The sequence below is a fragment of the Trichechus manatus genome, unplaced genomic scaffold, assembly GCF_000243295.1.
Source record: "Trichechus manatus latirostris isolate Lorelei unplaced genomic scaffold, TriManLat1.0 scaffold00012, whole genome shotgun sequence".
Taxonomy (NCBI): Eukaryota; Metazoa; Chordata; class Mammalia; order Sirenia; family Trichechidae; genus Trichechus; species Trichechus manatus.
In genome coordinates this window covers 9,807,382-9,824,419 of record NW_004443948.1, presented here as the reverse complement: position 1 = coordinate 9,824,419, position 17,038 = coordinate 9,807,382, and the positions used below count along the sequence as shown (strand labels likewise).

General features: G+C 36.5%; 1 long non-coding RNA gene across 6 annotated transcripts in view; it reads left to right on the top strand.

The window, feature by feature from the left end:
* LOC111819574 (uncharacterized) overlaps positions 1-17,038 on the top strand; it is a 167,300-nt gene that overhangs the window by 18,968 nt on the left and 131,294 nt on the right. The window contains exon 1 of one of the 6 annotated variants that reach the window (XR_002823164.1): positions 3,356-10,944. The exons of the other annotated variants lie outside the window; for them this stretch is intronic. This is a non-coding gene — a long non-coding RNA (uncharacterized LOC111819574). Of the gene's footprint in view, positions 1-3,355; positions 10,945-17,038 lie in introns of those variants that run through there. 6 annotated transcript variants of the gene reach the window in all.

The window sequence follows — 17,038 nt, the reverse complement described above, 5'->3', positions numbered from 1 at the left end:
CATCTCGTTGAGGGTATTCCTCTCTTTCACAGACCCTCCACTTTACCAAGCATGATTTCCTTCTCCAGGGACTGATCCCTCCTGATAACATGTGCAAAGTATGTAAGATGAAGTCTTGCCATCCTTGCTTCTAATGAGCATTCTGGCTATACTTCTTCCAAGAGAGATTTGTTCATTCTTTTGGAAGTCCATGGAATATTCAATATTCTTCACTAACACCATAATTCAAATGCATCCATTCTTCTTTGGTCTTCCTGATTCATTGTCCAGCTTTCACATGCATATGAAGCGATTGAAAACACTATGCTTGGGTCAGGCACACTTCTGTCCTTAAAGTGACATCTTTGCTTTTTCACACTTGAAGGAGGTCTTTTGCAGCAGATTTGCCCAATGCAATACTTGTTTGATTTCTTGACTTCTTCCATGGGTGTTGATTGTGGATCCAAGTAAATTGAAATCCTTGACAACTTCAGTCTTTGCTCCATTTATCGTAATGTTGCTTATTGGTCCAGTTGTGAGGATTTTTGCTTCCTTTTTGTAGAGGTGTAATCCATACTGAAGTAAGTGCTTCAAGTCCTCTTCACTTTCACCAAGCAAGGTTGTGTAATCTGCATATTGCAGGTTGTTAATAAGTCTTCCTCCAATCCTGATGCTATGTTCTTCTTCATATAGTCCAGCTTCTCAGATTGTTTGCTCAGCATACAGTTTGAATAAGTATGGTGAAAGAATACAACCCTGACACACACCTTTCCTGATTTTAAACCACGCAGTATCCCTTTGTTCTGTTTGCATGACTGTCTCTTGGTCTATGTACAGTTCCTCATGGGCACAATTAAGTGTTCTGGTCTTGGCAATGTTATCCATAATTTGTTATGATCCACACAGTCGAATGCCTTTCCATAGTCAATAAAACACAGGTAAACATCTTTCTGGTATTCTCTGCTTTCAGCCAGGATCCATCTGACATCAGCAGTGATAGCCCTTGTTCTACTTCCTCTTCTGAATCTGGCTTGAATTCCTGGCATTTCCCTGTATATGTACTGCTCAAACTGCTTTTGAATGATCTTCAGCAAAATTTACTTGTGTGTAATATTAACGATATTGTTTGATAATTTCCACACTCTGTTGGATTAACTTTCTTTGAAATGGGCACAAATATGGATCTCTTCCAGTTGGTTGGCCAGGTAGCTATCTTCCAAATTTCTTGGCATAGACAAGTGAGCATTTCCAGCACTGCATCTGTTGGTTGAAACATCTCCATTGGTATTCTGTCAATTTCTGGAACCTTGTTTTTTGCCAGTGCCTTTAGTGTAGCTTGGACCTCTTCCTTCAGTACTGTTGGTTCTTGCTCATATGCTACCTCCTGAAATGTTTGAACATCGACCAATTCTTCTTGGTACAATGACTCTGTGTATTCCTTCAGTCCCCTTTTGATGTTCCTGCATCGTTTAATATTTTCTCCACAGAATCCTTCAATATTGCAACTCACAGCTTGAATTTTTCCTTCAGGTCTTTCAGCTTAAAAAATGCCAAGTGTAAGGCCAGCAATAGGTATTAAAAAATATTAAATGAAGAATGAATAAATGAATGGGTGATTTTTTTCAGTTACTACTGTGTGACTATTGTAAACTTTTTGTTGAGATTAAGGAAAATGCTTTTCCTAAATCTAGATTAGTTTTTGGCATTAATGGATTAGAGATCTAATTATACCGTATGATTACTATACTCTGAGCCAAAATATCTTAGTTAGTGACCTGCCATAACTTCCCTTCCTTGCTACTTATTGTAAAACTGCCACACTCACTTGGAATCCCTAATTATAGAATAAAAAATACTGATTGGTTTCTAAAAGGCCAGTGTTAACTGTATATCATTTTTTCCTGTGGGCAGTCCCACTTCTCTTCCTTTAGCCAACTAGAAGGATTATATTATCAGATTTGTTAATTACTAAACTACTATCCCTGAGGAGATGAGGAAAAGAATGGGCAACAATTAATGGGGGATGTGAGTTTAACCCAGAATAATATAGCATGCTCTGCCCTTGATGTTGTGAAAGAGTAAGAAAGTTGATGGTCAGAAAGAAGGATGACACTGAAGACTAAATTTTCCCCCTTCAAAATTTTTTAGAACTAGCTCAAATGCCCTTTAAAATTGATATGTACTTTTGGACTAATCCTCTTAATCTAGGATAACAGAATGGTGCCTGGATATTGGACACATGCAACAGCTCTTTCTGATATCTAGGATTCTATGTCACTGGCCAATTGAAGGCAGAATAAATGGAATTAATTCCATAGGAGTAAATGGTGCCAAGTTCCATGACACTGGATTGAGCCCAAGCATAGGCCTCAAACTGCATCCTAAAACCAAGGCAGAATCAGCAAAATGACTTGCACATAAATTTGATTTGAAAAAAAAAGTGAAAGAAGGCAGGTAAATAAAATATAACGTGCTTGGTATTTGACAGTAGAAGTTGAACAAGCGAAAAAGGCACATCAATATACATAAGCTTTCCACATTTTATCAATTTTATGGTGCCACCTTCTCCATGTTTTTCATCCATGAAATGGGAACGCATCTTACAATGATGGTGTATCAAATTTAAATGGAAATATGTTCTTTTTTTAGTGGTACGTATAGTAATGTGCCTTATAATCAATGATATCTTACGACTGATGAAATGTAGCATTTACTGATAGTGTGTTATGAATTGAATCATGCCCCCAAAATATGTGTTGAAATCCTAACCCCTTGTCTTCATCATCCAGTGCTGCTACAACAGAAATACCACAAGTGGATGGCTTTAATAAAGAGAAATTTATTTCCTCACAGTTAAAGTAAGCTAAAAGTCCAAATTCAGGGCATCAGCTCCAGGGGAAGGCTTTTTCTCTCTGTGGACCTTCTCATCAATGTTCTACCGGACTAGGAGCTTCTCTGCGCGGGGACCCCGGTCCAAAGGATGCGCTCTGCTCCCGGCACTGCTTTCTTGATGGTATGAGGTCCCGAACTCTCTGCTTGCTTCCCTTTTCTTTTATCTCTTGAGAGATAAAAGGTGGTGCAGGCCACACTCCAGGGAAACTCCCTTTACATTGGATCAGGGATGTGACCTGGGTAAAGGTGGTGTTACAATCCCACCCTAATTCTCTTTAACATGAAATTACAATCACAAAATGGAGGCGAACCACACAATTCTGGGAATCATGGCCCAGCCAAATTGATACACACATTTTTGGGGGGACATAATTCAAACCATGACACCCCTGTACCTGTGAATGTAATCCTATTTAGAAATAGGGTTTTTCTTTGTTATGTTAATGAAGTCATACCAGTGGGGTGGATCCTAAACCTAATCACTTCTGAGTTATAAAAAAGAGCAGAATAGACACAGAGACACATAGTGAGAAGACAGATTCCATGTGAGGATTGTCTACAGGCAAAGGAATCCATGGGAACTCCTGGGATACTGACAAAAAAGGACCTCCCCCTAGAGCTCTTGAATTCAGGCCTCTAGTAGCCTGAATTATGAGAAAATCAACTTCTGTTCTTTAAAGCCACCCACTTTTGGTATTTTGTGTTACAGCAGCACTAGGTAACTAGAACATAGCATATGTACATTGCCAGATTTTCAATTCATGTGACAATTGACCACTTCATTTTTATGTTTGGCAGAATTTTCTCTTAAATTATAGCCTGAGAAAGAGAAGGAGAACCTTATGTAATAGACATAGTTAGTGGAGAATTATAACTTGCCAAAACCTCTAGAGATAGCAACAGTCTTGGAAATGGCAATAAACTCTGCAGTGACCATTACTGTAGGATGGATCAGTATTCTAGAGAGAAGAGTAATTAGAGAGAGAAAGATATAGATAGAGAGAGGGAGGGAGGCGACACATGATATGCAGATATGTACAAGCTCAAACATATTTTTTTTATTTAAAGATGACAGGAATATCTCTGAAGTTAGGCAACAGAACTTCAAGATTTTCTTTTTTTCTAAACTGAAGACTTTCTTTTTTAAAGTTTACATTGAGTGATAACATAATTAGTATAGTTGGAAAATGCCAAATGAAAATCCTAACACATGCTGTATATGAATGTCTTCTCGGGGAATTCTTGTGGATGATTTTTTCTTGTCAAGAGTGTATGTCACTGAATTGTACATAAAGAAAGAAGACTATCAGACTGGTGGTACCAAAGATAATCAAAATATGCTCGATGGTGCTTAAGAATTGCAGAGAAAGGAAGAGCTTTATGTTAAAAAAAAAACACACACACACGAGCTAATCGTAAAGAAAGTGCTATATTGCTTCCTACAAATGTTCCTTCTAATGCAGTACATTATTTTACAGGTCACCCTTAATCAAAAGTCACTTTTGGTAAGGTATAGATAGGTATGATAGACAAATGGCTTAATCTAGTGGACTCTTGATTATTTGTATAACTTTTTGTCAGCAATAAATAGCAAAATTCTTAAAATATCTATTATGGCATGTTGCAGAAAGCTCCAGAGTAAGCCAGGGAAATCGAGACCAGGAGAAAACAAACTTGTTCTTTTTCTTCCCAACCAGATCAGAATAGGCACTGACCACAAGCAATTAAAAGAGACACTATGTTAGGGGTGCAGTGTGCCAAGAATAGAGCAGTGGTACCCACTGTCTATTATCCCTAATGACCATCCTTGGTTTCAATGCACGACACTCTCATAGCATGGTCCTCTGTCTCAAGGTGGCTGTAGCTGGTGATGGCTTTACTAGCTGTGACTCCCCTTGGACCATGGTAAGAAAGAAGCAATAAATCAAATCACTTCCAATCCTGCACTTGAAGCATGAAGCTTCAGTTGCTTTTTTCTAACTATTTTTCAAAAGAGTAAGATTACACTGTAGGGATACCACTTTATGACCAAGATAAAGAGACAAGTAAAGTAAATCTGTTGCCATCAAGTCATTTCTACTCATGGTGACTCCATGTAACTCAGAGCAGAACTGTGCTTCATGGGTTTTCAATGGCTGATTTTTCAGAAGTAGATCACCAGGCCTTTCTTCAGAGGCAACTCTGGGTGAACTCGAACCACCAACCTTTTACTTAGTAGCTGAGCATGTCAATAGTTTGTACCATTCAGGGACTCCTACAACCAAGATAGGAGGATTCAATTTTTGTATATAGTTTTTAATCCCCAAATTTGCTCATCAAAAAGTGTGGTCTGCTACTCAAAGATTCATCTCCCTGAATATTTTATATGACAAATAGGGAGGAGAGACTACTTTTTATTGGTTATGTAACTCCTAAGTAGCATTTGCTGGAAATGAAGCCCTAATTTTATTTGTTGAATCATTTTTTTATCTTGCTCAGTGAAACAAAGTATATTTAGCAATACTAGGAAGTAAAACATTTTTTGTTATAAGTGGTTGCCAATCAATGTAAAGTTGTTACTTTGGGGTTTTTTGTTGTCACTGTATTTTGTTTTTGTTTTGTTTTTATCAAATGCTTGTCATCCATAATAACCTTACCTCATCTCCATCAGTGAGATAATAACAAACAATAATTTTTAAAATTCCCAATACTGATGGCAATTTGAAATTTGTTAACATCATTAAAGGGATTAAACCTAACCATTCAATGTTACAGTTTGATTGTTTTAATTTTAGCAAAAATGTAGAAATGTTAACCAAAACATGCTATAATATTTGTGGCTAGTTTTTGTTAGAAGTAAGCAAAATCATACATATTTTCAGCTTTTTTTGAAAAATTGATGGCAAATATTAGTCAATAACCTTTGCTAGATCAGTATGGAGTTCGTGTCACATTACTTTTCAAGTTTCTACGCTAACGTAAGGGGGCCAGGTTTTGGAAATTTTGGCACTTTTACTTAGCATCTCTAGAAGCCAAACCAGTCTCTTAAGTATAACAGCACCTCTCTGTTAGCCTCCTGGATTTGTTGAGCTAATGTGCCAGCAGATCTATTCCTTAAGCTGTTACTTTTCCATTTTTGAGGAGTAATGTTCTTAGCCAACACTAATGACTGGACTCTTCATCCTCTAACTGCTATATCTATAACACAGCCCCTCACTGGCAAATTCTGCTTTTGGCAATTGAAAACATAAACATAACAAATAGCATAATGATACACACAAATCAATTACATTGATTGGAGCTTGCAGTGTTGATGCATCATTTAGCTTTGCAGACAGGTACCCTTGATCAGAGTGTACAGCAGTTACCTTTGGCTCCCAGGGAACTTTTTGTTCGAGCACTGAACCTCCAGTACACTTTGGCAGTACATCCATTTTAATAGTCAGTGGTGATGCTTGGATTTAAAGAGTGCTAATGTTCTGTTGTAATTTTCTCAGTAATTTGAAAAGCACTTTGTGATTTTTGCTTTTGAAAGGAGTAAAGAAATATATCAGGGCCATCACAAATCTTTCATAGCCTGATACCATTGCTCCCCCTACAATCCACAGATCTTTTATTAAATTCTACTATGCCTCTGTGGGAAATGTGAATAGTCATTGAAACTGATTCTATGCCAGGATTTGAAAGCTGATACACTGAAAAATGTAGCCAGTATCTGCACACCAAACTAGCTGGCAATGGGAGAACTTATATGAGAATATGACACATTTAAATTTAGAAACAGAATTAAAAATAGTACCTGGGTTTTCATTTCAAGGTCATTCACAGACATGGTCTCAAAGTCCTGTGAAATTCCATCCCACTTGGATTCCATTTCACTTGTGAGGTTTTTTATCTTTTGGCCTGTTAAGACTTTTGTAGATATGCAAGAAAGGGATCTAATATTTATTAAGTATCTACAACATTCTTTAAATTGTAATAGATGCTTTACTTTTATCTAATAATAACAATGATAAGAATAATCTTAGCTTTTTTTTTGGACAGTTACTAGTGGCAAGACAGTGTGCTAAGTAATTTTCATTCCTAGCTATACTTTTTCTCACTAGAAGCTTGGGAGTTTTGCAAAAGAAGAAATTCATGTGTACAGAGGTTAAGTAACTTGTCAAGAGTGACAGTCACTTTTATTAAATAGCAGAGCAAGATTCGAACCTCAGTTTCAAAGCCCACATTCTCAGCAGAATTTCAATGCAAGTTTCTGGAATCAGACTGTGCTTTAGTGTCTTCTTTTGTGAAATGCCAATAATAATACCAAACCCAGAAGAGGGTTGTAAGAATAGAATTAGTGAACACACATGAGATTTTTATGGTAGTGCCTAGCACATGATAAGCATTCGAGAAATATTAACTATTAATATTTTTTGTTTAATGATAAAAATCATTATAAGGTTGTTATATTCCAGAATATAGTCATCTTTCTATTATAATCTGACCTTATTTTACTAAATAAGCACTAAAATAAAATCAATATACAAATATTTTCCTTTTATTCTAACTTTCCTATACTTTAAAGTAGCAAAGTTTAAAATACTTACGCAAAGTATTATTTTATTTAATATTTCTGACATCTATGACCTTCTGTGTAAAATCAGCATATTGCAGATAAGGATGTTTCCAAAGCAATACCCACAAAAAATTTTACTATTTGATCCTCAAGATACTATTGCATTTTGAAATTATTCATCATCCTAAAGAAAATACAAAATTGAATACAAGGTATCATGTGAAGCTAACTCGGTGCTGTTAGTTGTTCTCACACCCTGAGATAATATTCAGAGGTTCAAACACTGGTGAATTTCTGAAACTGTCCCTAAAATCCTTTTCTTTCATATTCTTAATGGGCTAGGGAAATCATTCTAGCATTTGAGATGTCAGTCTACTTCTTGATTTATTATACATTATCAAGTAGCAACCAGCCAAGTGGCTTTTGGCAAGACAGCTGTCCTTAAAATGGCTGAGTTTTCAACAACTGTCTTGATGAAGCATCTTTTGAGTCTGAGATCCTTCTCGGTTTACAATAGCAATAACAGTATGTACTTCTGTTTCCCAGTGGGGCAGTCTGCTTGCTAATAGCTGACCACTCTGAGTGTTTTTGTAACTGGCATCACTTAACCTCTCAAAATAGCAATTTCATCCAAGCTTACAATTAATAGAAGGCTTTTGAAGTGCACTAAAACCTTAGCAAGGCATCCCAGCAGGAGGTGGCCCTTAAGAAGGCTTCTTCTACTCTGCTAGCCCTGTTAATATTACTTTTAAGTCATGGCTGCATTTCAAACAGGTCGATATTTAAATGAGTCATTCTATAAGTAACAGTTGCCTTTAAAATAGGAACCAAAAAACCAAACCTGTTGCCATCGAGTCGACTTTGACTCATGGCAACCACATAGGACAGAGTAGAACTGCCCCATAGGGTTTCCAGGGAATGGCTGGTGGATTGAAACTGCCACCATTTTGGATAGCAGTCAAGTTCTTAGCCACTGCGCCACTAAGGTTGGTGCTACAACTGAGGCAAGGAATCATTAGTAAACCAAAAACACCAAGCCAGCTGCAGTTCAGTCAGTTCCGACTCATGGCGACCCCACGCATGCAGAGTAGAACTGCACTCCATAGGGTTTTCAAGCCTGTGACCTTTCAAAAGTAGAGTGCCAGGAAATTCCTTTGAGGCACCTTTGGATGGATTACAAACTGCCAGCCTTTCAGTTCATATATCAAGTGCTTAACCGTTTGCACTGTCCAGGGACCCCTGGAAACATTAGTGCTGTTCAGCCAATATTTCTTCTCTGGTTTTCCTTTTCTTGGCTTCGTTAGGCAAGTCCATGTGACCAATTCTAGCCAATGGAGTCATGAACAGAAGTGACGTGGGTTCTGGGCCCAGAACATTTAATTGCCAAAGTTAAGACCCTGTGGTGAGCTGTCTTTTCTGCTGCCAGAGTGACTGGCAGCATTTCAAATAGTGGCTGCTCCATCCATCTGCCAGGTCTCTGAGAGACTATGATGAACAGAGCCCTCAACTGATCTACTCTGGACATATGCAGTGAGCAAAACAATAAACACTTGTATTAGGTACTGAGACTTTTAGGGCTCTTTGTCACCACAGTATAACCAAGCCTATCCTGACTGGGAGCCCTGGTGGTACAGTGGTTAAGAGCCTGGCTGCTAATCAAAAGGTCAGCAGTTCAAATCCACCAGCCATTCCTTGGAAACGCTTTGGGGCAATTCTACTCTGTCCTATAGGGTCGCTATGAGTAGGAATTGACTCGAAGTCTACAGGCTGTTGTTTGGTTGTATCCTGACTCAGGCACTCAGTAAGAATTACAAATAAAAATTTGTGGCCATTCAAAGAGCAAACTGGAAAAGGTAAGCTGCTTTTTGTTTTGTTTTGTTTTTAAAGTTAGGCTTATAGTCTTTAATGGCATACTTCTACTCATTGGCAATAGGCCATCAATTTTCTTTCATAGGAAGTTGGATCCATGAATTATGATGTCAATACTTGAGTAATCACTAAGGAAAGCTCTCCCTATGAATGTTTGCAATATCTGAGCTTTATTTTAATTATACTATGAATATGTCATAACTAATAAAATTTTCCTTATTTATGGTGAACCTGGTGGCCAGTGGTTAAGAATTCAGCTGCTAATCAGTTCAAATCCACCAGCCACTCCTTGGAAACCATGTGGGGTCGTTCTGCTCTGTCTTGTAGGGTCGCTGTGAGTTGGAGTCGACTCGAAAGAAACAGGTTTTTGTTTTGTTTTTTAATAATGAAGAACTAGAGTGACGTATCTTGTAAATCAATTAATATTTATATTCTGTAGATTTTCATTTGTCACAGTAGCCTGTATTTTATAGATTTATTATATTCTCGTAATAAAAAAAATAAAACATACTAATTAGAGGGGAGTTATTATTCCTCTTGCAGTTTTCTATCTCTGATGGGTAATAAGCTATGGTTCTCTTCTTCCTTTGGTCAGGAATGTACTTCCCTCACATGTCTTCATTTCCTATAATAACCTATGATGTACCATTAACCTTGATATATATAAATCTTTCATGAATTGTTTTGCATTTTTACTATGTATTAACTCTTGAAGTCAAATCACCTATGTTTAAAACTCACTATGAAAAATAGTGTTAAAAAAATGTTTCTCAATTTCATTTTCTAAACTTCTTCCAAAACTCCAAGCAGGAGAATAGTCTCTGTTCAACCTATTTAGACCTTCCATATTCTGATATGTTTCAGTCTTATTACCTCTCTCCTTTAGGTTTTCCAGGCCTAAGAGCTCCAATATTTTTAGTCCATTCTATTATGGCATCACTCTCAATCCTCTATCATTTTCATTATCCATTTCAGGTACTTCTCCAATTTTGTACTGTCACGTATTAAAAAAGTTAACAATAGCCAAGTTTCAGAAACTATAGTTTGTAATGATGAATGGTTATATTATATTCAGAAAAGAATCTCAGATTGTTCTAAAAGAATTCAAGATTATAAATTTTACAGTTTTAGAAGGCCTATTGATTTAGGCAGTATTTTCATAATAACCTAAAATACCACTTTCTGTCACAAAATATTTTTAAAGTGTTTAATTGTTTTTTCTCAGCCATGCAATGACATGCTATTTTTGTCTGCAAAGTGGTATACAATCAAATTTCCTGTATTAATGGGTTTCACAAATTACTATAACTCATAGCAAGGCAAACACTATGAAACAAACTATCTCTTGGCTGTTAAGGAATGAAATCACACCATCTTGGATGACTCAACATGAGACGTGTGAAATTAATTTATTGAACAACTAAAATTCGAAGTCAGGTACTGAAATTTAGCTCTTTCATGGAAGAGTAGACGATTTCTTTCAGAATATGTGTCTGACTTTGATTAAAATTCTTCTGTTATGCTGTACAGATGAAAGAACAAACTATTTTTGTTTTAAATGATACACTGGATTCTGAAACTGAGCCCAGAAGATTGGATGTAGATTTCAAAGAACAGTACACATCTGTGCACTAATGCATGTTCTTAAAACTCCACACCACAAGGTAGGGATGAAAATACCAATGATTATTTGCTGTTCATTGTTGTGTGACAAAACAGATTAGCAATAGATAATATCTCTACAATTTGTTCCCATGCAAATTTAAAAGGTGAATAACAGGCATATGCTAATTTCAACACAAAAACTATGTTGAAATACTGACTAAATACTATTTTCTCTGCTGATAACACACATACACACACCTCTTCCACCATCAACCTGGACTCTGGGAGATGCTGACAGAGAGTCCTCAACTGATCTGCACCGGACATAGAGAATGAGCAAATCAAGAAACACTTTGTCTTTATGAGTGTACTTAAAAACAAGCCATGTGTATAAGAAATGATACCTAATATGTATTCAATTATCAATTATCTAGGATTTTGAAAAGTTGAAGCAATGCATAGGCAGGGTAAAAATTATATAAAATAAAAACTTCGTCATATGATTTGAGTAGGATGAAGTTAAGTTTTGTTTTATTTACATAGCATATGCCAAATCTTTAAAGAAAGCAGTTCAGAAAGGCCCAAGATAATCAGCTCGGTATTATAACATTACCATGAATAATCTATAAAACAGAGACTCTATATACAAATAGTCATAAAAGTGATCATTTTAATCCATCGTATTGAAACAATTTTGAGGCAGCTTATAATAAAAGTATAGGTACAGGAAATGCAAAACTATTAGTCCCAAATAAAGAGATAAAAATCAGGTTGTAAAAAGTGAGGATTGGGAAATTAAGAAAAAAAAAAAAAAAAAAAAAAACTCTTTGCAAACTTCCACTTAACTTTTTACCCAAAGAAAAAGCCTTGGATAACAATCAAAAGATTAGCAAACAAATGCTTATTTATGTTTTAAGTTTAAATAGTATGTTTAAGGTGTATATGTGTCTATCATTTTTTATAATTTCCAGATTATACAGAAATTTCAGTAACCAACCATTAGATAACAATTTTGTTAGGACAAGAGGGTACCTAGTGCATTAAAAAATTTTGATGTAGGAAATGAGTAGCTTTTGGGCATAAAACTCCAAGCAGAAGTACATTTATTTGTAGCTAATAAAGTTTAAGCTTCAAGGCCCTGGACTTGAATGGGGTTTTTCCAAAGTCTGTACCTAATTTTGTATTCATTATTTTGAATTCCTTTTCTTAAACCAAAAAATAAACCAAACCTGTTGCCATCATCACGTCTATTCCAACTCATAGCAACCCTATAGGACAGAGTAGAACTGCCCCATAGGGTTTCCAAGAGGCAGTTGGTGTTTTCAAACTGCCAGCCTTTTGTTTAGTAGCCAAGCTCTTAACCACTGCACGCCCAGGGCTGCTTTTCTTAAACAAGGCTCATGAAATTGTATAAACTTGAAGGTGCGTAAAGCCTGGACTGGGCTTCTGGCTCTAAGTTGCCTGGCAGTTGTGGAAAAATGCAATTGATTACACAAGTCTCAGTGTGTAATAATAATTGTTAGTTTTTCAAGAATAATAAACATTTTTTCCAATCAAAATGCTCATAGAGAAATTTATCTGAGGGACATTAATCGACTCGATGTCAATGGGTATAATAAATTGTAGATCCTTGGTAATGAACTATATCACAGAAGAGTGCAGTGCTATTCTACCTACAGTGTTTCTTTATATAAGCAGCAAGGGCATGCTACTAAAGCATATTTCACATAATATTCTCTTTTTAAGATGGCACAAAGGGGCCCTAGAGTCAACAAGTTTGCCAGGAAAGTTTGTGATGGGGTTAGGGGTTGAGAAAAAGAATAGCAAACACAAGGAGAAGAGAGAGAGAGAGAATGAAATAGAGATGAATTGAAAGAACAAACACACAGAACTGAAAGAACAAGCAAGATATTATCCAAGGTTATTATCCAAGGATATTAACCATCTTGTGGAACTGCAAGATTCAACAACATATGCAGAATTTGTGTGGCCATCATGCATAAAATTAGAGCAATAAAATTAAAGCACTATTAGTAATGAGGCAACTGGATTTTCAATGCAAGTAACTGACAAGATAATACAAAGGTAATTGGTCATGAGAATGTTAACATTAGTAATGGATTATCTGTTTTAAAAAAATTCTTTAACATTATTAAATTACAGTCACTGTATTTCACTACAGCACTTTGCTATAGACCATGAAAATTATAATAACTAGTTCAAATACCATATGGATATATTTCCCAACAATGAGTTATTAAAATCAGGATTTGTTCATTGCTCTCTTACTGGCACCTTAAGGATGCCTGACATATAGCGGACTCCCAATAAATACTTTTTAACTGAATAAAAATTTTATACATAGCACTTATGAAATTCTACAAAAATTTTAAATGTTATAATTTTAATAAATAATGTAATATGGGTATACATATATTGTACATAGTAATTATAAAAACTCAATGTGCAATAAACAATATAAACACAATAAAAAGCACAACTGCATTATACATTTAACATATTGCAAACTATAAGCTAATCATAGTAAACATAAACATGCAACTAATAATTTCTTTAGAGGATGCGGGGGATGAAGGTGATATTGATGGTTTATATCCTTTTAAAAAGCTGTCCAGGAAGTTTCTATTCTGCTTTCATTTTCTCCTGCAGCAAATAGAAATATCTAGAATTATTCAGTGGACTTTAGAAAAGCACTGCAATTCAGAATAATTTTTATAGAATTAACAATTGAGGCATTTAACTATTTAAAAGTTTCATCAAGTGCTTCAGTTGGGAGACTTTGGAGGTTTACTGATAATGGTAAGTTTATTTTTCTTTGCACCTCGATACAATCTAAGACAACAAGAATATCCTTGTCGAGAACTCAGAACAGGACTAAAACTACTTCTTCAGAAGTGTGCATAGAAAGGGGACAGACAATGGAACAATCATCGTCTTCTGTCCTGGCAATAATCTGTATTTGTATAGTTATTGTGTGGTTTTGTTTATCAGAGTGTGGCCTGACAGTTTCTTATCCTTCATTCGCCACCTGAGTCACTGTCTAGTGCCAGCAGCTTGTTGTTGTGTGCTGTCGAGTCAATTCCATCTCACAGCAAACCCATATGACAGAGTAGAACTACCCCATAGAGTTTCCTGGGCTGTAATCCTTATGGAAGCAGATCACCAGGTCTTTTCTCCCATGGAGCCACTAATGGGTTGGAATCACCAACCTTTCAGTTAGCAGTTGAGCACTTAACTATTGCGCCCCCAGGGTTCCTTGCCAGCAGCTTAGGACCCTGCATTAGACGTAATGGAATAAGTTATGTTGTTGCTGTTAGGTATCCCCTAATCAGTTCCGACTCATAGCAACCCTATGTACAACAGAAAGAAACACTGCACGGTCCCAGGCCATCCTCGCAATCCTTGTTATGCTTGAGCCCATTGGGGCAGCCACTGTGTCAGTTCATCTCGTTGAGGGTCTTCTGCTTTTTTGCTGACCCTCTGCTTTACCAAGAGTGATGTCCTTCTCCAGTGATTCGTCCCTCCTAATAACGTGTCCAAAGCACGTGAGATGAAGTCTCGCCATCCTTGCTTTTAAGGAGCATAGTGGCTATACTTCTTCTGAGACAGATTTGTTCGTTCTTCTGGCAGTCCATGGTATATTCAATATTCTTTGCCAACACCATCATTCAAAGGCTTAAATTCTTCTTTGGTGTTTCTTATTCATTGTCCGAATTTCACATGCATATGAGGCAATTGAAAATACCATGGCTTGGGTCAGGCGAACCTTAGTCCTCAGAGTGACATCTTTGCTTTTGAACACTTTAAAGAAGTCTTCTGCAGCAGAATTGCCTAATTTGATTTCTTGACTGCTGCTTCCATGGGCATTGACTGTGGATCCAAGTAAAATAAAATCCTTTACAACTTCAGTCTTTTCTCCTTTTATCATGATGTTGCTTACTGGTCCAGTCGTGAGGAATTTTGTTTTCTTTATGTTCGGGTGTAATCCATCCTGAAGGTGGTCTTTGATCTTTATCAGTAAGTGCTTCAAGTCCTCTTCACTTTCAGCAAGCAAAATTGTGTCATCTATATATCGCAAGTTGCTAATGAGTCTTCCTCCAATCCTGATGCCATGTTCTTCTGCATATCATCCAGTTTCTCAGATTATTTGCTCAGCATAGAGATTGAATAAGTATGGTGAAATGATACAACCCTGATGAGCACCTTTCCTAATTTTAAACTACACGGTATCCCCTTGTTCTGTTTGAATGACTGCCTTTTGGTCTATGTATGGCTTCCTCTGAGCACAATCAAGTGTTCTGGAATTCCCATTCTTCTCAATGTTATCCGTAATTTATTATAGTCCACACAGTCAAATGCTTTTGCATAGTCAATAAAACACAGGTAAACATCTTTCTGGTATTCTCTGTTTTCAGCCAAATCCATCTGACATCAGCAATGATATCTCTCATTTCAAGCCCCCTTCTGAATCTGGCTTGAACTTCTGGCAGTTCCCTTCTGCAACCACTTTTGAATGATCTTCAGCAAAATTTTACTTGTTTGTGATATTAATGCTATTGTTTGATAATTTCTGCATTCTGTTGGATCACTTTTCTTTGGAATGTGCAGAAATATGGATCTCTTCCAGTTAGTTGGCCAGGTAGCTGTCTTCCAAATTGCTTGGCTTAACAGAACTTCATTTGTTGAAACATCGCAGTTGGTATTCCATCAATTCCTGGAGCCTGTTTTTCACCAACATCTTCAGTGCAGCTTGGACCTCTTCCTTCAGTACCATTGGTTCCTGATCATATGCTACCTCCTGAAATGGTTGAACATGGACCAATTTTTTCTGGCACAGTTACTCTGTGTATTCCTTCCATCTTCTTTTGATGCTTTCTGCGTCATTCAATATTTTGCCCATAGAATCCTTCAATATTGCAACTTGAGCTTGAATTTTTTCTTCAGTTCTTTCATCTTAAGAAATGACAACCATGTACTTCCCTTTTGTTTTTCTAACTCCAGGTGTTTGCCCATTTCATTAGAATACTTTACTTTGTCTTCTCAACCTGCCCTTTGGAATCTTCTGTTCAGCTCTTTTACTTGATCATTCCATTTGCTTTAGCTACTCTACGTTAAGAGGAAGTTTCAGAGTCTCTCCTGACATCCATTCTGGTCTTTTCTTTCTTTCCTGTCTTTTTAATGGCCACTTGCTTTCTTCATGTATAGTGTCCTTGATGTCATTCCACAACTCGTCTGCTCTTTGATCACTGGTGTTCAATGTGTCAGATCTATTCTTGAGATGGTATCTCAAGATATACTCAAAGGATATACTCAAGGTTGTATTTTGGCTGTCATGGACTTGTTCTGGTTTTTTTGAGGTTCAACTTGAGCTTGCATATGAGCAATTGATGGTCTTTTCCATAGTCGTACCCTGGCTTTGTTCTGACTGACGATATTGAGCTTCTCCATCATCTCTTTCCACAGATGTAGTTGATTTGATTCGTGTGTATTCCATCTGGTGAGGTCTATGTTTATAGTTGCCATTTATGTTGTTGAAAAAAGGTATTTCTCGTGAATAAATTGTTGATCTTGCAAAATTCTGTCATGTGATCTCTGGTGTCTTTTCTATCACCAAGGCCATGTTTTCCAACTACTGATCCTTCTTTGTTTCCTACTTTCAAATGTCAATCACTACTAGTTACCTATGCATCTTGATTGCATACTGGATCATTTCAGACTGCAGAAGTTGGTAAAAACCTTCAATTTCTTCATCTTTGATGTTAGTCGTCGGTGCATAAATTGAAGAATAGTCATATTAACTGGTCTTCTTTGTAGTTGTGTGGATATTATTCTATCATTGACAGCATTGTACTTTAGGATAGATATTGAAATGTAGTTTTTTAAAATTTTTTTTAGGATGAATGTGGCACCATTCCTCTTCAATTTGTCGTTCCTAGCATAGTAGACCATATGATTGTCCATTTTCAAATGGCCAGTACCAGTCCATTTTAACTCACTTATTCCTAGGATATTCATCTTTATGCATTCCATTTAATTTTTGATGATTTCCAATTTTCCTAGATTCATACTTCATACATTCCATTTTCTGATTATTAATTGATGTTTGCAGCTGTTTCGTCTCATTTTTAGTTG